The sequence below is a fragment of the Anomaloglossus baeobatrachus genome, chromosome 12, assembly GCF_048569485.1.
Source record: "Anomaloglossus baeobatrachus isolate aAnoBae1 chromosome 12, aAnoBae1.hap1, whole genome shotgun sequence".
NCBI lineage: Eukaryota > Metazoa > Chordata > Amphibia > Anura > Aromobatidae > Anomaloglossus > Anomaloglossus baeobatrachus.
This window is the reverse complement of record NC_134364.1, coordinates 50046982-50069028: the sequence shown is the minus strand read 5'-3', so window position 1 is coordinate 50069028 and position 22047 is coordinate 50046982. Positions and strand designations below refer to the sequence as shown.

General features: G+C 51.7%; 1 protein-coding gene and 1 long non-coding RNA gene across 3 annotated transcripts in view; one reads left to right on the top strand and one right to left on the bottom strand.

Moving 5' to 3' along the window:
- Positions 1 to 22047, top strand: part of PELI2 (pellino E3 ubiquitin protein ligase family member 2) — an 82894-nt gene that overhangs the window by 12648 nt on the left and 48199 nt on the right. The window lies entirely within an intron of this gene.
- Positions 5555 to 22047, bottom strand: part of LOC142258648 (uncharacterized) — a 297016-nt gene continuing 280523 nt past the window's right edge. The window contains exon 4 of the long non-coding RNA XR_012727831.1: positions 5555 to 5653. This is a non-coding gene — a long non-coding RNA (uncharacterized LOC142258648). The remainder of the gene's footprint in view (positions 5654 to 22047) is intronic.

Sequence of the window (22047 nt, the reverse complement as noted above, 5' to 3'; positions counted from 1 at the left end):
TGGCTGTGGATCTGGTCGGCCCGCTGGCCATCCCCAGCAGCTCCGGGAAACGCTTCATACTGACGGTAGTGGACTATGCCACCCGGTACCCAGAAGCAGTGGCCTTGTCGTCCATTCGGGCTGACAAGGTGGCCACCGCATTGCTGGAGATTTTCTCCCGAGTGGGTTTTCCCCAGGAAATGCTCACTGACCGGGGGACCCAATTCATGTCCCAGCTGATGGAGGCCCTCTGTAAGCAAGTCCAGGTGCGACATCTGGTGGCCAGCCCGTACCATCCACAGACTAATGGCCTGTGCGAGCGGTTCAATGGCACCTTAAAGCAGATGCTTAAGATGTTGGTCGACTCCCATGGGCGTGACTGGGAGCGGTATCTCCCACACCTGTTATTTGCTTACCGGGAGGTTCCACAGGCCTCAACAGGATTCTCACCGTTTGAGCTCCTGTACGGGCGACGTGTGCGGGGCCCCCTGGCTCTGGTGAAAGAGGCTTGGGAAGGGGATTTGGCCACCCCTGGAGTGTCGGTTATCGAGTATGTCATGCGCTTCCGGGACAAAATGCAGGCCTTGACGCAACTGGTACACGACAATATGGCTCAAGCCCAGGCCGATCAGAAGCGTTGGTACGACCAGAACGCTTGTGAGAGGACCTACCAAGTGGGTCAAAAGGTGTGGGTACTGGTCCCCGTACCACAGGACAAGCTTCAGGCAGCCTGGGAAGGCCCATACCTCGTGTACCAGCAGCTCAACCCTGTAACGTACCTGGTCACCCTGGACCCTGCCCGTGGAAGGCGGAAGCCCTTCCATGTGAACATGATGAAGGCACATCATGAGCGGGAGGCATGTGCGCTCCCCGTGTGCAACCTGCCCGAGGAGGGAGAAGCGGAAACCCTCTTGGGTATGCTAGCCCAGGTTAGGGCAGGCGGATCCATTGAGGATGTGGAGGTTGGCCACCAGCTCTTGGAAGACCAACGGTCCCAGCTGTGGGCCACCCTCCTCCCCTTCCGGGGGTTGTTTACCAACCAGCCCGGAAGGACTGACTTGGCTGTCCATCACGTGGACACTGGGGATCATCCCCCGATCCGGCGTTCAGCATATCGGGTCTCCCTGGAGGTGCAGCAACACATGCGCCAGGAGATTGACGAGATGCTGAAGCTGGGGGTGATCCAGGCATCCAACAGCGCTTGGGCCTCGCCTGTAGTCCTCGTCCCTAAGAAGGACCGAACCACTCGGTTCTGCGTGGACTACAGGGGGCTCAATGCGGTCACGGTCGCCGATGCGTACCCAATGCCACGCATCGATGACCTGCTCGATCAGTTGGCCGGGGCTCAGTACCTCTGACCATCATGGATCTGAGCCGGGGATATTGGCAGATCCCCCTGACTCGCAAGGCCAGGAACGCTCTGCCTTTATTACCCCATTTGGACTGTACGAGTCCACGGTGATGCCATTCGGGATGAGGAATGCCCCTGCCACTTTCCAGCGGATGGTCAACACCCTGCTCAAGGGACTTGAAGGGTACGCGGCCGCGTACCTGGATGACATTGCCGTCTTCAGTCCCACCTGGGAGGACCACCTAGAGCATCTAGCACAGGTGCTCAGGCGGATCCACCGGGCAGGTTTGACCATCAAGCCGGGAAAGTGTCAGCTGGCCATGAGCGAGGTCCAGTACCTCGGTCACCGGGTAGGCGGGGGAACACTGAAGCCCGAGCCTGAGAAAGTGGAAGCCATCGCATCCTGGCCCACCCCCAGGACCAAGAAGCAGGTGATGTCCTTCTTGGGGACCGCTGGGTACTATAGGAGGTTTGTTCCATGCTATAGTAGCCTGGCAAAGCCCTTGACGGACCTCACCAAGAAGAAGCTGCCCTCTGCAGTCGATTGGACAATGGACTGCGAGACAGCCTTCCGGGCCCTAAAGGACGCCCTGTCCAGCCCGCCCGTGCTACAGGCAGCCGACTTCACGCGGCCGTTTGTAGTACAGACCGACGCCAGTGACTTCGGCCTCGGTGCGGTGCTCAGCCAGGTGGACTCTGCGAGCCAAGAGCACCCAGTCTTGTACCTGAGCAGGAAGCTGTTACCAAGGGAAGTTGCCTATTCCACGATGGAGAAGGAGTGCCTGGCCATAGTGTGGGCCCTGCAGCGTCTGCAACCCTATCTATACGGGCGCCACTTCATCGTGGAGACGGACCACAATCCCCTCAGCTGGTTGCACACCGTCTCTGGGACGAATGGGCGATTGTTGCGATGGAGCCTTGCGCTCCAGCAATACAACTTCACCATTCGCCACAAAAGGGGCCGTGACCACGGTAACGCAGACGGGCTGTCCCGACAAGGAGAGGTCGCGGACGGGCGCACGGGGGAACACCGGAGTGTGCTGCCCCCTAGCGCCCTCAAAAGGGGGGAGGTGTGAGGCAAATCCCGGGATATGAAGATGAATTATGACTCCAGTCATAATCGCTCATCACTCCCTGGCAGTGCCCCCCCCCCCCCTTCTTGTCCTCAGATGTCCAGCATCTGTGAAGCACACAACTGGTTTAGCAACAAATCCCATGGCCATGTCCTGTGATATGGAAATTAGGTGGCTTTAGGACAATGGACACAGGATGACTCCCTGCCGTCACCCTGTAGTAGGAGCTGCTAGCTAGTTAGCAAGGCTATGGAAATAGCCAGACAGAACGACTCCAGTAAAAAATGGTTCATATCTCGCAAGCCATATTTCCGATAAATATGGCAACCATAAAATGGTGTCTCCGCATGTGGACGATGCCGGCACCCCCTTTTTATGGGAGCAGGACATTGGGAAATGCCCCAGGCGTGATATCAGCCAATGGGGAACTGGCAGACAGGTCATGAGTCCCCTCGTTCTGTAGCTAAATTCATAACTGTCACAATGAGAGCATTGGCGTCCGCCTACGACGCTCCCAGGCAAAGTTATGGCCAATATCCCCTTTGCTGGATAATTCTGATCCATGCAGGGGGAGTGGCAGTGCTTCCCTGTGAGGTCACTAAGGTAGGAGGGGACCTGGATCTGCCCAGGTTGATAACCCTACTTCGGCCATTTTCCAGTGTTCTTCTGCTCGGGGGCCTGGTTGGGAAAGACCTGTGAGGGAGTTCCTGGAAACCTGGTCTACAGCGCCCCCCTGTGGCCAGACGCAACAAGGTAACTGCTGGAACTGTGTATGCCTGTTTGTAACCCATGCTTTGATTGTAACTGTACTCTGACATATGTATATTCTGTAGATTCCCTATTGTATATATTGTAGTTCTAGTGTGCTTTAGGCTGATTAAATTATATAATTAATCTTGGGCTGTTCTGTTATCTCGATCTTGAATCCCACGCCTGTGTGTTCGGCTAATAGTTACCGTGAAGCGGTTGGTGGCAGCGAGTTGTGCCAAGGATTATTGTGGGGAGGCCAGTGAGATTCGGGGAGATTTTATATATTCCGCCCGCGGAGGTCGGGGGAATATATACCTTACTCTCACCGGGGACCCTTCAATAATCGGCATAAGTAGTATAGCGGCCTCCTTGCTTATTGTCGGGCAATTCCATAATTGGCCTGACTATAAGAGGGGCGCTAGAGAGCGCGTCACGTGCTCTGTCTGTCGGTCGGGAGGTAAAAAGGAGGGGTGACCCCCACTTGTTACCCCCCGATTGTGACGTACTGGTAGCCAGCGCGGGGGATTTCTGAGTGACCCCCCCGGTGGTTTGTGACAAACCCTTTCCCAGCAGCTAAATAGGAAAGGGTTCTTTAGTTTGAGGCCTTTAACATTGTAAAGGCTCTATTTGATGTAGACTTGGGGACGTGATATTTCCCTCTGTATAGGCATAGCCCACTGTCCATGGGGTCCCATTGTTAAAAACAAAATGTACCATGAGCACTCTCTGGGCTCCTTCTGGTTAATGGTACATTGTGTACGTGCTTTGTGCATTCGCCGGGAGCATAATGTGGTCTGGAAACCATGAATGCGATCTGAACACACCAATTACGGCAAGACTTAGTGTGAAAGGGGCCAAAGCCGTCGGGAGTCAGGAGACCTCTGTTCAGTGGTCCAATCGGGGCTTCTGTCTAAACCCCCGCAAAACGTGTTTTGGACGCATGCGCCGACGGGACCATTGACTATAATGGTGCAGACGAAGTCACCATGTGCTCTGTTGTGCATTATTTTCAGGAGTAAACGCTTGCTTGTGAGTGTCCGCCTCCAGTAGTCTATGTCTGGGTGTCTGCCTGCAGAAAGCGTATACTCCTGATAATGGTGTGTGACAGAGCACACGGTGACTCCACCTGAATCATTATAGTCAATGGCTCCCTCGGCGCATATGTCCGAAATCAGTTTTGCGGGAGGTCAGAACGGAGTGTGAAAGCGGCCTTAGGCTAAGTTCACATTTCTGTTGTTTTGCATCAGTCATTGCGTTGCTTGACGCTTGTGACTGATGCATTGTACAACGGATGACGAGAGAATTCATTGTCGGACTCCGTTGTAAAGCGTGAGAGAGAGAGAGTGATCAGCTGATCGCTCTCATTAGCCGGCCGCCGGGTGATCAGCTGATCGCTCTCATTAGCCAGCCGCCGGGTGATCAGCTGATCGCTCTCATTAGCCAGCCGCCGGGTGATCAGCTGATCGCTCTCATTAGCCGGCCGCCGGGTGATCAGCTGATCGCTCTCATTAGCCAGCCGCCGGGTGATCAGCTGATCGCTCTCATTAGCCGGCCGTCGGGTGATCAGCTGATCGCTCTCATTAGCCGGCCGCCGGGTGATCAGCTGATCGCTCTCATTAGCCGGCCGCCGGGTGATCAGCTGATCGCTCTCATTAGCCGGCCGCCGGGTGATCAGCTGACCGCTCTCAGCAGCCGGCCGCCGGGTGATCAGCTGATCGCTCACAGCAGCCGGCCGCCGGGTGATCAGCTGATCGCTCACAGCAGCCGGCCGCCGGGTGATCAGCTGATCGCTCACAGCAGCCGGCCGCCGGGTGATCAGCTGATCGTTCGGCCGCGAGAGAGAGCATGTGCAGCAAAATCCTAAGGATTCCGTTGCTCAAAAAAACGTTACACTCTGCGTTCCTGGCGCCTTACGGTCAGTCATTCCACGACTGATCAGTCGGGCGGAGGATTCAACGCAAGACCATCAGTCACAATCCGCCGCTCATACAAGTCTATGGGAACAACGGAATCTGTCAAACGGATTACGCCAAACATTTACCAGAGCGGCGGATTGTGACTGATGCAAAACAACGGAAATGTGAACCTAGCCTTAGATGGAGCGAAGGATTGGGCTGTTGGATTTCAGCATGCACAGTCCTTTTGTTGGCCATGTTGGTGTTATCCATCTATCGTCAATCAAAGCTATGGATGTGAATCTTGGCAGCGCCCACTGGCAGTCTGATGTCAATTGAGGCTACCACACTGTTCCGAAATTTCACATGAGGATTAATGGGGACTGAATTGGCTATTTTTTTTTGCTTTGGAGATAGTCAAAAGCAGAGGGGTGCAGATCCTTGTGCCAATTTATGTATGTAACCAGATTAAATCACTTATGAAGTGTAAGAACGTTAGTCTATGGACTCCAGGATATGTTGGTCTCCATCAATCTGACACGTCTAGGTAGCGAGCCGCCATGGCATGCTGGGAGTTGTAGTTTTGCTGGCGTTGCTGAATTTCCCTGTAAGACAGAAGCGATCAATCAGCGTCTCCCTCTAATTGTTCCACACTTAATAATGTAAAGCGAAAGCTCAAGAAATCAAAATCTTCGAAAAACCTTCAAGACATTTGGTTTCCAACAGGATAATCATATTCTCTGCGGATTAAGGTAATTGACTTTGTTTTATGGGCCAGAAGTATCGTCGTAATTGAGCGCGGTGTTGGGCCAATTTTATAATTATCAGTGTAAATAATACAGTTGGGAGCTAATAAGACTCCAAATTGTTCCTCCGAGAGACTTGTTAACAGCTTCATTGCTAAGGAGACTGGTCTGGGGAAGCTAATGCGTTTCATGACACTGGTTTTGCTCTGTGAATGGGTTTTACCGGCTGCGTCCTGGGAAAGCCGGTGCAGCTGCCGTTTTTTTGTGAATTAATCTGCGTGAGATGGACACATTTGTGTAGATGTTGGACCACACCAGGACCTGTCATCAGAACTAGTAGAAGACATACAAGACTTCTTCTGCTGTGCCAGGGTTTACCGAGCGTTGAGGAGCTGTCCTGGCATATCTTGGCGTTCTGTGGATCAGTGAGGTGTTGGGATGTAGGCACTTGGCCATCAACTTGTAATTGTCAATTCCATGGAAATTACCTTTGATGTTTTCCCAAAAATGTTAGGTGCCAGAAGAATATTTGTATTAAGGAATAACGTTTGGAACTCCATTCTATGTCTGAACTGGGTGCAAAAAACCTAAAAAACATCACTATGGGGAGATAAGGTATGCACACCAGTGACTATGGAAGGGGAATACATGGAATAGCAGAAACTGCTGTGTGAATACTGACATGAAAAATTCAATAGCTATTTGTAAGAATGAAATGTGAAAAATGAAACCTGCATTACTGCCATGAATATATGAATAAAGAGAAATTTAGCTACTGAATTGATCAATGCAGAAGAGCCCCAACACTACGCCAAAGTATTTCTCTACGTTGGGGTCCCTAGCTTGTGTGTGTCCTCTCATGCAGTTAAAAAACTTACCGTGTATGGGACGCTGAGACCCAGGCTATATATGCGTATAATGTGGATTGGCAATAGGTGTGTATGGGGAGGGTTCACAAACGAAAAACTACTAACATTAAGGAATAACGTTTGGAACTCCATTCTATGTCTGAACTGGGTGCAAAAAACCTAAAAAACATCACTATGGGGAGATAAGGTATGCACACCAGTGACTATGGAAGGGGAATACATGGAATAGCAGAAACTGCTGTGTGAATACTGACATGAAAAATTCAATAGCTATTTGTAAGAATGAAATGTGAAAAATGAAACCTGCATTACTGCCATGAATATATGAATAAAGAGAAATTTAGCTACTGAATTGATCAATGCAGAAGAGCCCCAACACTACGCCAAAGTATTTCTCTACGTTGGGGTCCCTAGCTTGTGTGTGTCCTCTCATGCAGTTAAAAAACTTACCGTGTATGGGACGCTGAGACCCAGGCTATATATGCGTATAATGTGGATTGGCAATAGGTGTGTATGGGGAGGGTTCACAAACGAAAAACTACTAACATTAAGGAATAACGTTTGGAACTCCATTCTATGTCTGAACTGGGTGCAAAAAACCTAAAAAACATCACTATGGGGAGATAAGGTATGCACACCAGTGACTATGGAAGGGGAATACATGGAATAGCAGAAACTGCTGTGTGAATACTGACATGAAAAATTCAATAGCTATTTGTAAGAATGAAATGTGAAAAATGAAACCTGCATTACTGCCATGAATATATGAATAAAGAGAAATTTAGCTACTGAATTGATCAATGCAGAAGAGCCCCAACACTACGCCAAAGTATTTCTCTACGTTGGGGTCCCTAGCTTGTGTGTGTCCTCTCATGCAGTTAAAAAACTTACCGTGTATGGGACGCTGAGACCCAGGCTATATATGCGTATAATGTGGATTGGCAATAGGTGTGTATGGGGAGGGTTCACAAACGAAAAACTACTAACATTAAGGAATAACGTTTGGAACTCCATTCTATGTCTGAACTGGGTGCAAAAAACCTAAAAAACATCACTATGGGGAGATAAGGTATGCACACCAGTGACTATGGAAGGGGAATACATGGAATAGAAGAAACTGCTGTGTGAATACTGACATGAAAAATTCAATAGCTATTTGTAAGAATGAAATGTGAAAAATGAAACCTGCATTACTGCCATGAATATATGAATAAAGAGAAATTTAGCTACTGAATTGATCAATGCAGAAGAGCCCCAACACTACGCCAAAGTATTTCTCTACGTTGGGGTCCCTAGCTTTGTGTGTGTCCTCTCATGCAGTTAAAAAACTTACCGTGTATGGGACGCTGAGACCCAGGCTATATATGCGTATAATGTGGATTGGCAATAGGTGTGTATGGGGAGGGGTTCACAAACGAAAAACTACTAACATTAAGGAATAACGTTTGGAACTCCATTCTATGTCTGAACTGGGTGCAAAAAACCTAAAGAATATTTGTAGGCACGTTCCCTCCTTGGCTCGGGGACCTTGTTGAGCCTTAAGATGAAAGCACCCATGAGAACTTTGGCGGACAGCAATCGCTCAATTTATGTTTCAACGGGGGCGAGAAGAGTGACCCCACCAGACATCTCAATCAGTGATTTTTCTCTTCTCCTTTAATAAAAACCACTGATGGAGATGTCTGGTGGGGTCCACAAAAGGATCAGGCATTGACTTTCTCATTGCGCGATCCTTCTCTCCACCGACATCAGGTGGGAGAGTCGGTGGCTCTCGGATGGTTAGCGGAAATCGGTGGGTTCAACTGGCTTTTATCCAGTGTGTATGCAGCCTTTAGGCCAGACGTGTGTGATTCATGTGTGTGGTGGATCCCATAGACATGGCCACGTAGAGTCTCGGCACCCTTTTGACTAAACTTGGCCAAAATCTCTATCTACATAGGTTGCAAACCAACCATATTTATCTAAGGATTTTAGTAGGGGTTTTCCTGTCTTTTTTTGATATTTATGACAGTCACCCAATAAGTCATAAATGACACAGTCCTATTTAGAGAACAGGGCCCTCCTCACATCGTGGACCGTGGAGAGGTGACTGCACCTATCGACCTTCTTCATTGAAACCCATGAGAGTTCTGCAATTAGTCGAGTAAGGATGCTAAGCTATTTCCACAACTTCCATTGAAGTCAATGGTAAGAACCACGTGAGCGGCCACCTTCTGTTCTCCATACAGGTGCTTGACCCACGTCTACGAGGCTTATATCACCCAAGATAGGAATACCCCCCTTTGATGTCAGATCAACATTTGGTCTCTCAGATTAGAAATTGCCCATAGATATGAGATATTTATCTGCAGATTTACATATACGGTATGTGTTGATATGACCCACTACAAACAAGTCACATGGGAGATAAGGGTGTTACCCACACCGTGATATTAATGATCTATCCTTTGGGTATCGGACCCCCACTGATCTAACTCAACCCCCCCACCACACCGATCAGCTTGTGGTCAGGCCAGAATAGTTGCTGCTCTGTTTTTTGTGTAGTGGCCACTGCCGGTTACAGCAGATCCATTCCAGCTTGATCGCATTTGTCTCATCTTGCAGTTTCAGCCGACAATGAGTGAAACCATCCCTGACAGGTCGCAGTAGTTGCCTATCGGCCATTGTAGACGATTGTATGGGATTTCCAAACGATGGCCAATAAAACTGGTCAAAATGGACCACAAGGCCAACTTTTATCTAGCGTGTTGGCTGAAATGACTTATCAGGCAGGGGGCAGACTGTGAGAAAATAATGCGAGCTGTAGTTTTGTGACAACTGATGACCTCGGGTTGCAGGTCGCTGCCGGTAGTAAGCGGCGACTTACGGTATATGTTTCTGTCTTTTTGGTCTCCAGACTGAAACGAGACCAGAGCTGGTGATCAAGAGTCATTGTCAAATCCCAGTGTTTTCTATCCCTTGTGGGTTTTTTTTTTTTCATTTGTGTCGGTGGATTAGACTATTGGCTTTTGGCCCCTTCTGTCTCTTTTTGTATCCACAGAGCTTTTCAGGTCCCATCTGTGTTTCCAGTTGCAAGGACCGAGAATTTACCAGATCAGTCTCGGAAACCCAGATTGTCAGACATCTGCAGGCAGCCCTGGAGGTCAACGTGCGCCGAATATCACCCCCTCTCTGTGGAAGACAAACCCTTTATGTGCGGAGTTGTGCTGACACATGGAGTTCAGTAACGGGTCAGTGCTGCGCTTTACATCTGGATGAACGCACTCCGGAGAGACACCAGACTTTACCATTATATAGAATATATTATATTTTCCTTCATGGATAGGGGAAACCCTGGTAATTGAAGTGAACACACGTTATTTGGAATTTTCTCGCTTTGTGCGTTGCACATTTCATCCATTAAAGCAAAAAGCTGCATTAGATCCTGCACTTTCTTGTGGTCTGGCACAGTGTTGCAGTCCTAATATTTTACTAAAGGAGTGGAAGCAATCCAAGTATTTCTCCGGTGCCATAAATGATGGACTCTGCTAGACCTTCCCCTAGTTTTGATGCTTTCAGAGGATGATGGACATAACCCCTATATAGAGTATTGGGTGTAGATATTTTTCCTTTCCCAGAGCCAGTGTGCATGTGATTTCCCCCCCCCCCCAAAATCACAAATCATCACTTAGGATGGCTGGGGTGTTCACATTTCTGTTGTTTATGATCAGTCACAATCCGCCGCTCTGATAAGCAACGCAATCTGTTTGGCGGATTCCATTGTTTCCCATAGACTTATATGAGCGGTGGATTGTGACTGATGGCCTTGCGTTGCATCCTCCACCCTACTGATCAGTCGTGGAACGAACTGACCATCAGGCGTCAGGAACGCAGCAAGTAGCGTTTTCTTGAGCAGCAGAATCCTTTTTGATTTCGCTGCGCGTGCTCTCTCTCGGCGAGCCGAGACGATCAGCTGATCTCCCGGCGGCCGGCTTCCTGTGAACGATGAGCTGATCTCCTGGCGGCCGCTTCTGTGAGCGATGAGCTGATCTCCCGGCGGCCGGCTTCTGTGAGCGATGAGCTGATCTCCCGGCGGCCGGCTTCTGTGAGCGATGAGCTGATCTCCCGGCGGCCGGCTTCTGTGAGCGATGAGCTGATCTCCCGGCGGCCGGCTTCTGTGAGCGATGAGCTGATCTCCCGGCGGCCGGCTTCTGTGAGCGATGAGCTGATCTCCCGGCGGCCGGCTTCTGTGAGCGATGAGCTGATCTCCCGGCGGCCGGCTTCTGTGAGCGATGAGCTGATCTCCCGGCGCCGGCTTCTGTGAGCGATGAGCTGATCTCCCGGCGGCCGGCTTCTGTGAGCGATGAGCTGATCTCCCGGCGGCCGGCTTCTTGTGAGCGATGAGCTGATCTCCCGGCGGCCGGCTTCTGTGAGCGATGAGCTGATCTCCCGGCGGCCGGCTTCTGTGAGCGATGAGCTGATCTCCCGGCGGCCGGCTTCTGGTGGAGCGATGAGCTGATCTCCCGGCGGCCGGCTTCTGTGAGGCGATGAGCTGATCTCCCGGCGGCCGGCTTCTGTGAGCGATGAGCTGATCTCCCGGCGGCCGGCTTCTGTGAGCGATGAGCTGATCTCCCGGCGGCCGGCTTCTGTGAGCGATGAGCTGATCTCCCGGCGGCCGGCTTCTGTGAGCGATGAGCTGATCTCCCGGCGGCCGGCTTCTGTGAGCGATGAGCTGATCTCCCGGCGGCCCGGCTTCTGTGAGCGATGAGCTGATCTCCCGGCGGGCCGGCTTCTGTGAGCGATGAGCTGATCTCCCGGCGGCCGGCTTCTGTGAGCGATGAGCTGATCTCCCGGCGGCCGGCTTCTGTGAGCGATGAGCTGATCTCCCGGCGGCCGGCTTTCTGTGAGCGATGAGCTGATCTCCCGGCGGCCCGGCTTCTGTGAGCGATCAGCTGATCTCCGGCGGCCGGCTTCTGTGAGCGATCAGCTGATCTCCCGGCGGCCGGCTTCTGTGAGCGATGAGCTGATCTCCCGGCGGGCCGGCTTCTGTGAGCGATGAGCTGATCTCCCGGCGGCCGGCTTCTGTGAGCGATGAGCTGATCTCCCGGCGGCCGGCTTCTGTGAGCGATGAGCTGATCTCCCGGCGGCCGGCTTCTGTGAGCGATGAGCTGATCTCCCGGCGGCCGGCTTCTGTGAGCGATGAGCTGATCTCCGCGCGGCCGGCTTCTGTGAGCGATGAGCTGATCTCCCGGCGGCCGGCTTCTGTGAGCGATGAGCTGATCTCCCGGCGGCCGGCTTCTGTGAGCGATCAGCTGATCTCCCAGGCGGCCGGCTTCTGTGAGCGATCAGCTGATCTCCCGGCGGCCGGCTTTCTGTGAGCGATCAGCTGATCTCCCGGCGGCCGGCTTCTGTGAGCGATCAGCTGATCTCCCGGCGGCCGGCTTCTGTGAGCGATGAGCTGATCTCCCGGCGGCCGGCTTCTGTGAGCGATGAGCTGATCTCACTCCCGGCGGCCGGCTTCTGTGAGCGATGAGCTGATCTCCCGGCGGCCGGCTTCTGTGAGCGATGAGCTGATCTCCCGGCGGCCGGCTTCTGTGAGCGATGAGCTGATCTCCCGGCGGCCGGGCTTCTGTGAGCGATGAGCTGATCTCCCGGCGGCCGGCTTCTGTGAGCGATGAGCTGATCTCCCGGCGGCCGGCTTCTGTGAGCGATGAGCTGATCTCCCGGCGGGCCGGCTTCTGTGAGCGATCAGCTGATCTCCCGGCGGCCCGGCTTCTGTGAGCGATCAGCTGATCGGTTCTCTCTCTCGTTTTACAACGGAATCCGCTTTCTCATGACGACAATGAATTCTTATTCTTGTCATCCGTTGTACAATGCATCAGTCACAAGCGTCAAGCAACCATGTGACTGATGGAAAACAACGAAATGTGAACCTAGCCTAACTGATAACTTGCAGTGATCAAACCCCAAGAGATGGAGTGGAGGTACCACCATTCATTTTCTATCTATGGAACTGCCAGAGAAAGTGGAGTACAATTCTCGGCTATTTCTGGTAGCACGCAGATGCCTATGGTACTATTTAAAGAGGACCAACCACTAGGATTTTCCTGTATAAACTAAAGCCAGTGCTATACTGGGTGCTATCAGGCTGATTCTATACATGCCTTTTAGTTGTGAGCTCGGATGTATACTTTCTGAACTATAGGATAGGAAACTCTGTGAAATTTACCCTTACCTGATTGATAGGTGCTACAGAATTATCCAATAGGTGGGTTGGGTTTTGCTCTTGTCCGTCTGTCCTTCCTCCCCTTGTTTCTATTATTACAGGGGGAGGAGGAAGGACGGAGGCATCAGACAGGGTTGGAATAATTAGCAAAACCCGACTCATCTATTTTATAGGTGCTGCAGAAAATCTATCACCTTTGTATTTCACAAACATTACTTGCCTATATTTCAGGAAAGTATACATCCGATCTCACAACTAAAGGTATATTTAGACTCCGCATAATAGTGCCAGTATAGCACTGGCTTTAGTTTATATAGGAAAATCCTGGTGGTTGGTCCTCTTTAAGCCGCATCCGTCCCAGCAATCAAGTTATCCCCTTTGCAAGTTATCCTCCATTTACTGTAATCTTTTAGCAAAGAGAGTTTTGACCATTCTGGTCAAAAAGATGACTAAACTATAGGAAAGGAGTTTTGTGTTTAGTCTCCATTACACAGACCGCTGATATTAATGGGCACGTGTGTAATGCCTCATTTCCATGTGGTGGCGTTACAGGAAGGTTTCGCCACAGGTTACAGCTGCTCTGGAGGGGCACATTTTGCATAATCCGTGCTTTTTCTTTTAAAGGCTAATGTGATCCACCACACACAGACCCCCAATATGGCAGCAGTGTGCTTGAAGTACACGCTGGTACTGTTACGTCCCCACCGGAGTCCGCTCCAGCGACTTCTACTACGATCACCAGGTGACACTGTGTTCCTGCCGTGTATAGTGATGGGAGAGGAGTCAATGCCAGCGGCGCTGGTGGGCGCAGGCTCCGCTCATCCACTGGGGTTTCCCATCATTCAGCTACAGTCAATGGGAAGACACCACACCCTTCTTATTTCCCCTCCTGTCTGCTGACCTCTGCCAGAGCTAGAACAGGGCAGGACAGGAACCAGGAATACAGAACTGTTTAGTGATTCTGGTGTTCTGACTTCTGCGTGTTTCCTGACTACCCTCCTGCCTGCTGTTTATGTACCTCGCTGCCCGATCCGGATTTGACCTCTGCTTTGTTTTCTGATTACGTCCTTGCCTGCCGATTCTGTCCCTGTTTTGCATTTCCCGATTTGACCCTGCCTGACTACCTGTGAAAGACTGCAGTCCGATGAGAGTAGTAGTGATCACCGGGGCCCTGTGTAATTCCAAATCCCTGTATAGGGGTTAAAGGGTTTCAGGGTTCTGGGGGTCCTGCTTGGTGAGTGGCTTCCCTCTAGCCTGTCCATTACAGCCCGTCTGAGTCTGTGGATCCAGGCAGGCGTTACAGGTACTCCCAAACTGCATATTTCTTTCTATTATGGAGCCATGCACCATTTAGCATTATTATGACATTTTACATATGCCTGCTCTGGTGACGGAGTCTCTAAAATATCTTAAATCGATTCATGACTTTTGGCCCCAACATGTTTCACAACATGTTTCATTAACGCAACCCAGATGTCTAAGAGGATAAAAGAAATCTGATTAAGCCAAGCGAGGATGTCCGCAAGAGGTCCCATGACAGGAGCTCAGCTCAGTTAATGAACATTATATAGGAATTAGTATTCCTAGAAACCGCCTATGGTGGGCTCTAATATTTCCCCTTCAAGTAGTGGGGAAGGGGCCCCTCATGTGTCCCCATTAAAGGGTTGTCCAGGTATAAGATATTGAAGACCTATGCTTGTTAGGGATCTGACCGATCAGCGGTTGTTAGACACACCCAGCCCCCCACTGATCTGCAGTACCCGGCTTCGGACACTATTGTTTTGACAGCATCCAAAACTTCCACCCGCGCCGGTAACAGCTGATCATGGGGGAAGTGTTCCACCCATGTCGATTTTAGATGATATTGGCCTATCCTAAGGCCACAAATCCATCTACATCCGTCATCTAGGAACTGTCTCGTATTTTCTTTCTCCATAATTTGCTTTTCACTTTACATCAGCTTTCTGCTGTTAATTCTTCCATGAAGTGATATCATTGGCCCGGCGGATCTCCACGAAATGGCCCCCCAGATCATCACAGAGCCTCCGCCATGTTTTACGGTTGGGAGAAGGCAGTCTGGATGGAATGTTCTTTCGGCTGTCTCCAAACGTATACTCGGCCGGAGGTCGGAAAAAGGGTAAACGATGATTGGTCTGAGAATATCACGTTTCCATGCTCGAGGGACCAATTCTGGAGGTTTCTCACCACTCTAAACGCTTGGACACATTTGTCATTGAGAGCAGCGGTTTTCTAATTGCAGCTCTTCCGTGGAATCCAGATTTCTGCAGCTCCAGACCAACAGTTTTCGTGGAAACTGGGTTCTGTAGGCGTTCATTGAGCTCAGCAGTGCTTTTCGGAGCCGTGGTCTCTCAATGCTCTCTCACTATTCGCTTTACAGTCAGACGGTTCCTCTCTGTCAACTTCGACTTTCGGCCGGACCTGTGCTTTGCTGCGGACATTTTTCCTTCTCTTTCAAATGCAGTCATTACATAGGAGACAGTGTCTCTTGACACGCCAGGCATTCGGGCACTTTCCGTTACACTAGCGCCTGCCATACGAGCACCAATAATTTGGCCTCTTTGAAAATCTGAGAGGTCAGCCATTGTTATCAGGTTCTCATCAATGAATTTACTATTCTGCAAAACAAACAGTTAATTTACATACACATATCACATAATTTACTACACATATCACATAACACAAATAATCAACTACAAAACATTAACATATGTTACGGTTTGCAATGTTTATAAGGTGTAACCACCAAGATTGTGATGCCAAAACGTTAGGTGTTTCCATTGTTTTGTTTATATATATATATATATATATATATATATATATAAATTTTTTTTTGCATTAAGACAAGCCTGATTTTTAGGTGCAGTGATTTGCAGATTGCCTGCTTAGCACGTTATCTGTCAAATGCGATTGAATCGTGTGACCATTTCAGTAATGCTCGGATCACGGTGACGTCTGTATCCGGCACGGATTGCTTCGTGCTTACTTTTGTCTGGAATGTTCAGCAGCATTTTTTTTTTTATCTAATAGGGGAACAGTATTTTCCATTGTAAGCTGGGAATCAGTTTATGTTAGACTGAATTACTCTTAAAAGAAATGTTCAAGTGTGTCTCCGACTTTAGACCAAGTGGCTAGCATCGGTGTAGCCCGGCACGGCCTGCTGCTCTCTGAACAGGAGCACCTCCGCTACATAGAAATACATACAGCCGACACACTGGGGTCAGCTGCGTGCTGGGCGAGGGGGGCCTGGGGTCAGCTGCGTGCCGGGCGATTGGGGGGGGGGTTTAGGGCCTGGGGACTGCTGCGTGCCGGGCGCTGGGGGGGGGGTTTAGGCCTGGGGACTGCTGCGTGCCGGGCAATGGGGGGGTGGGGGTGGGGGTGTTTAGGCCTGGGGACTGCTGCGTGCCGGGCGATTGGGGGGGGGGGTTCAGGGCCTGGGGACTGCTGCGTGCCGGGCGATGGGGGGTGGGGGTGTTTAGGGCCTGGGGACTGCTGCGTGCCGGGCAATGGGGGGGTGGGGGTGTTTAGGGCCTGGGGACTGCTGCGTGCCGGGCGATTGGGGGGGGGGTTTAGGGCCTGGGGACTGCTGCGTGCCGGGCGATGGGGGGGTGGGGGGTGTTTAGGGCCTGGGACTGCTGCGTGCCGGGCGATGGGGGGGGGGGGGGGTTTAGGGCCTGGGGACTGCTGCGTGCCGGGTGATTGGGGGGGGTTTAGGGCCTGGGGACTGCTGCGTGCCGGGCGATGGGGGTGGGGTTTTTAGGGCCTGGGGACCTGCTGCGTGCCGGGTGATGATGGGGGGGGGGGGAAATTTAGGGCCTGGGGTCTGCTGCGTGTCGGGCGATTGGGGGGTTTAGGGCCTGGGGTCTGCTGCGTGCCGGGCGATTGGGGGGGTTTAGGGCCTGGGGTCTGCTGCGTGCCGGGCGGAGGGGTACCTGGGATCCGCTGTGTGCCTAATATGATAGTTGTGTAAAACTGATTTTACAAAAATATCTTATGTGATGATTTTTTTTTTCTTCAACCAGTAAAATATGAAACCCTTTTTATTTTGCTATTGCCGGACTCGTTCCGACCTAGAGACTCCTCCTGCCAGGACTTTTTACGGCACTCATTTGGGAGAAAAAAAACAAAACCCGAAAACCAATAGTGGAATTGTTTCTTCACCACTTCCCAGCACTTAGAATCGTTTCTCCTTTTCCAGCACTTTGTATAAAGTGAACGGTGCCATGAACCTCTCATCTTCAACATCTGTCAACTGAAAAATAGCTACAGCTCTTACAAGAGGGGGAGGGAAAAAACGAAGTGCAAAAAAAAAAGAAATGGCCTGGGGTTGTGGATGTCTGCGTCTTCAGCCCAGAATAGTAAGATCTGAAATCCCTGGTTCTGATCGAGGCCAGACTTGAAGTAACGGCAGGAAAAGAGGGTAGACTAGGTGGGCCAAGCGGTTCCCGATCTGCAGCTAAATTCTACGTTTCTATGGAAACAAAGGTTTTGGTTAGAAACAAAGTCAAGTCAGGACAACTCCAACTCCTGCATGTTCTTCTCTAATACAGTGTTAGACACAGAACCGAGTGACTATTGCCACGCCGAGGGTTAACGGACCTGTATGTCCCCCGAGCAGTTGGGCTGAGTTCACACTTGGGTTCGGACATTCTGTTTAGAGGAAAAGACTAATGGAATTCACTTGCAAAACAAAAGCATTCCATGAGTCAACCAAAGGGAAGTCCATCGATTCCTATGGGCTCCGTCTGGGCATCGTTTTGTGTCCATTACTAGTTCTGCATGCTGTGCTCCCTTCTAAAAACTGACAGAAAACAGACACCTTAATAATAGGTGGTGCCCCAATGCTTCTATTTGCAGCTGTATTGCAGCCAATACATTTTGCACATTAATGCCTTGTTCTCGAAACCAGTGGTTCCCAACCCTCTTTAGCATCTGGTTTAGGCCCAATATGGCTCTCAAGGTAAAGAGGGTTGGGAACCACTGGTTTACTCCATTTTGCACATTAATGCCTGTCTAGTCAGGAGGCAGCTCGCTGCTGTCTACCTAGAGGAGCCACATTGGGCCTAAACCTGATGCTAATGTGCCAAGCTGGCAGACAGCAGCGAGCTGCGTCCTGACAGGCCCGCCTCCTGTCTAGGACAACAGGCATTAATGTGCAAAATGGATTAAACCAGTGGTCCCCAAATCTCCTTACCTTAAGAGCCACATTGGGCCTAGACTTGTTAATGTGCCAAGCTGTTTGTGGGCCGCGGGGAGCCGCCTCTGGGCCTTTTTTGTGGGCCGCGGGGGAGCCGCCTCTGGGCCTTTTTTGTGGGCCGCGGGGGGAGCCGCCTCTGGGCCTTTTTGTGGGCCGCGGGGAGCCGCCTCTGGGCCTTTTTGTGGGCCGCGGGGAGCCGCCTCTGGGCCTTGTTTGTGGGCCGCGGGGAGCCGCCTCTGGGCCTTGTTTGTGGGCCGCGGGGGAGCCGCCTCTGGGCCTTGTTTGTGGGCCGCGGGGGGAGCCGCCTCTGGGCCTTGTTTGTGGGGCCGCGGGGAGCCGCCTCTGGGCCTTGTTTGTGGGCCGCGGGGAGCCGCCTCTGGGCCTTGTTTGTGGGCCGCGGGGAGCCGCCTCTGGGCCTTTTTTTGTGGGCCGCGGGGAGCCGCCTCTGGGCCTTTTTGTGGGCCGCGGGGAGCCGCCTCTGGGCCTTTTTGTGGGCCGCGGGGAGCCGCCTCTGGGCCTTGTTTGTGGGCCGCGGGGAGCCGCCTCTGGGCCTTGTTTGTGGGCCGCGGGGGAGCCGCCTCTGGGCCTTGTTTGTGGGCCGCGGGGGAGCCGCCTCTGGGCCTTGTTTGTGGGCCGCGGGGAGCCGCCTCTGGGCCTTTGTTTGTGGGCCGCGGGGGAGCCGCCTCTGGGCCTTGTTTGTGGGCCGCGGGGAGCCCGCCTCTGGGCCTTTTTTGTGGGCCGCGGGGGAGCCCGCCTCTGGGCCTTTTTTGTGGGCCGCGGGGAAGCCGCCTCTGGGCCTTTTTTGTGGGCCGCGGGGAGCCGCCTCTGGGCCTTTTTTTGTGGGCCGCGGGGAGCCGCCTCTGGGCACTTTTTTGTGGGCCGCGGGGAGCCGCCTCTGGGCCTTGTTTGTGGGCCGCGGGGAGCCGCCTCTGGGCTCTTGTTTGTGGGCCCGCGGGGAGCCGCCTCTGGGCCTTGTTTGTGGGCCGCGGGGAGCCGCCTTCTGGGCCTTGTTTGTGGGCCGCGGGGAGCCGCCTCTGGGCCTTGTTTGTGGCCGCGGGGAGCCGCCTCCGGCTCTTTTCTGAACCTTATCCTTCTTGCCCTCTGGCAGCCATGCTGTAACCACCTAAGAGCACTCTTTGTGGATTTTATCTAATTGGGTTGGATCATTCTGGCCATGTTGTGTTTTTATGTAGATCTGTCAGTTTTATGATTGCACTGCACCCCTGTAACTGTAATCTTCTTGGTAATCCAATGACTGGTGGTAATGCCCTCCTAAGTGCTCGTGTGCAAATCTGTTTGGGTCTTTAACCACCATGAAATTGTCCTAATGTAGTTAGTGCACCTGCTCGTTCTCCTGACAAATGACTTGTTGAAAGCTGCTGGGAAATGTGGGATGTTTCACATTACTTCCCGTTCTCAGATGTCCATTACCGGCTCCTGCTCCATGCCGGGCTTCGCCTTCTCCTTGGCTCTCTCCTCGATCAACCAGTGTTTGCAGCCCTTGTAAAATTCGGGGACACATGGCCGCTGTCTGTGGCATTGTGGGTGCGTGGTGATAAAGCGGAGGTTTTTCTTTATGCTCGTTAGTCTTTGAGCTGGTATCGGGCGTCTCTTGAAATTTTTGGCTAAATGTTGTTTTTAGCCTGCAGCGGTGATGTATGTCAGGAGATCAGTCGTGGTTTCCCTGCCCGCGTCTGGGATTAATGAAGTTTTAGCCGGATAAGGATTTTAAGGAACAGATTGCTCCTGCCCAGGATACATATATATTACATGGACATATGGACACAGGGTGCATTAATGACCCAAATAGTAGCATGCTGGGTTTTATCCCTCGGAATGCTTGATCCCGATGATCATGCGGGCTAAACAGCGTGGCAAAGGGCTCATTGGTCGGCTGCAATAATCTATGTATGTTGATGGGTGGTTGACTTGGTTTACATCACCATGTAGACTCCCCGGTGGTCCTCCCGGTCTTGATTTCTGGCCATCGTACACCCCATCATTGGCCTTGGGAGTCACGTGCCGTACAGCTGCCATTGCTCTGCCATGTGAGAGCCACTTGTACTCTTCTTCAGGTAAAAAAAGATCTTTTGGTTTGCACCAAAGATCATTGTTCTCGGCAGCACATCGTCCTGTACACAAGACTCGTGCTGCCGAGAACAATGGCAGCCTACGCACGCTGAATGATGTATAATTGATCGTTTTCTTCTCAGATGGCGACCCAGTTGCAGAGGTGACCGTGCTAATGAATGCTGACCGGCAGACGACCTAAGGCTTTTCAGGAGTTTTGGAGCAATGTATCAGAAAAAGGAGCTACAAAGTTATAAAATGAAATGGAGCCAAATACAGTGCTTCCCCAAAAAATAAGACCTACCCCAAATAGAAGGCCTAGCATGATTTTACAAGATTTTTGGAGTATGCTTGAAATATAAGCCCTACTCCAAAAACAAGCCATAGTTAGTCATGGCTGGCGTTGCGGAGAGTCAAACTGCCCAATTTCTCAGGGCACCCACTCTTAGAGACCCCCCCCCCTCCCCCCAGCTGAATTCCAAGGTTGAGATTGTTTAAGGACCTTTAGTGACCTCATAGTCATGTGACATGATGCATTTGAGACCTTTGGTTGCAAGAGCCTGAAAGAACTGACCAGGAGATGGGTTGGTATTGGGGATAAGAGAGAGGAATCGGGGCTATTTCTCAGGGCCCCCACTGTCTTAGAGACCCCCCCCAGCTGAATTCCAAGGTTGAGATTGTTTAGGGACCTTTGGTGACTTCACAGTCATGTGACATGATGTAATCAAAGGTCTCAATTGCAAGAGTCTAAAAGAACTGAACAGAAAACTGGCTGGTATAAGGGGTGAGGGAGAACAAACTGGGCAAATTCATAGGGCCCCCAGCGTTTATATCCTAAGGGTACTTTCACACTTGCGTTCAGCGGAGTCCGTCACTATGGAGAATAGCGCAGTCTGTTAACGCACTGCGCTATTCTCCATAGACTTGTATGGATGACGCACTGTAACGCAAGTGTCAGCGTTGCACCGCCGGACGACGCAGTGTCGTTATTTTGACGCTGCGTCGGGCGGAAGGAACGCAGCATGTAACGTTTTTTTGAGCAGCGGAATCCTTTGGATTTCACTGCACATGCTCTCTCTGGCTCCCTGCACCCGTAACCAGGGTACACATCGGGTAACCAAGGAACCCTGGTTACGTGTGCCGGGAGCCCGACACTTCCCCGCTCAGCTCCGCCCCCTCCCCGCACTCCGTATGTATACACACACACACACACACACAATTGCACACAGACACTCACTCACCTGTCCCCCAGCGATGCAGTCCCCGCGGCACTGACGTCCTCAGCCATGGCCCTGCTCGGCTCCACCCACTTTGCACTCTGCCCCCCCCCCCCCCCGCTCCCGCTCCCCGCACACATTGTCGGCGACCGAACAATCAGCCAATCACCCGGCGGCCGGCTACTGTGAGTGATCAGCTGATCACCCGGCGGCCGGCTACTGTGAGTGATCAGCTGATCACCCGGCGGCCGGCTACTGTGAGTGATCAGCTGATCACCCGGCGGCAGACTACTGTTAGCAATCAGCTGATCACCCGGCGGCTGGCTACTGTTAGCGATCAGCTGATCGTTCACAATAGTCTGCCAACGGTAAAACTGTAAAAAAAAAAACAAAACGAATTGCGTTGTTTTGCAGCATCCGTTGCATCCGTTGTGCCACTATATGCAACACATCCGTTGTATCCGTCACACAACGCAATGCAATGGATGCCGTTCAATGCAAGTGTGAAACTAGCCTCAGACTGCTTAAGGACCTTTGTGATATCACGTCATGTGACCAAAGGTCCCTTAATTGCAGGAGTATAAAGCTAAAGAGGAGAGGTGTGTGTGTGTGTGTGTGTGTGCGCTATATATACACTTTTTCTGAACCATCGGATTCCCAAAGACGAGAGTTTCACT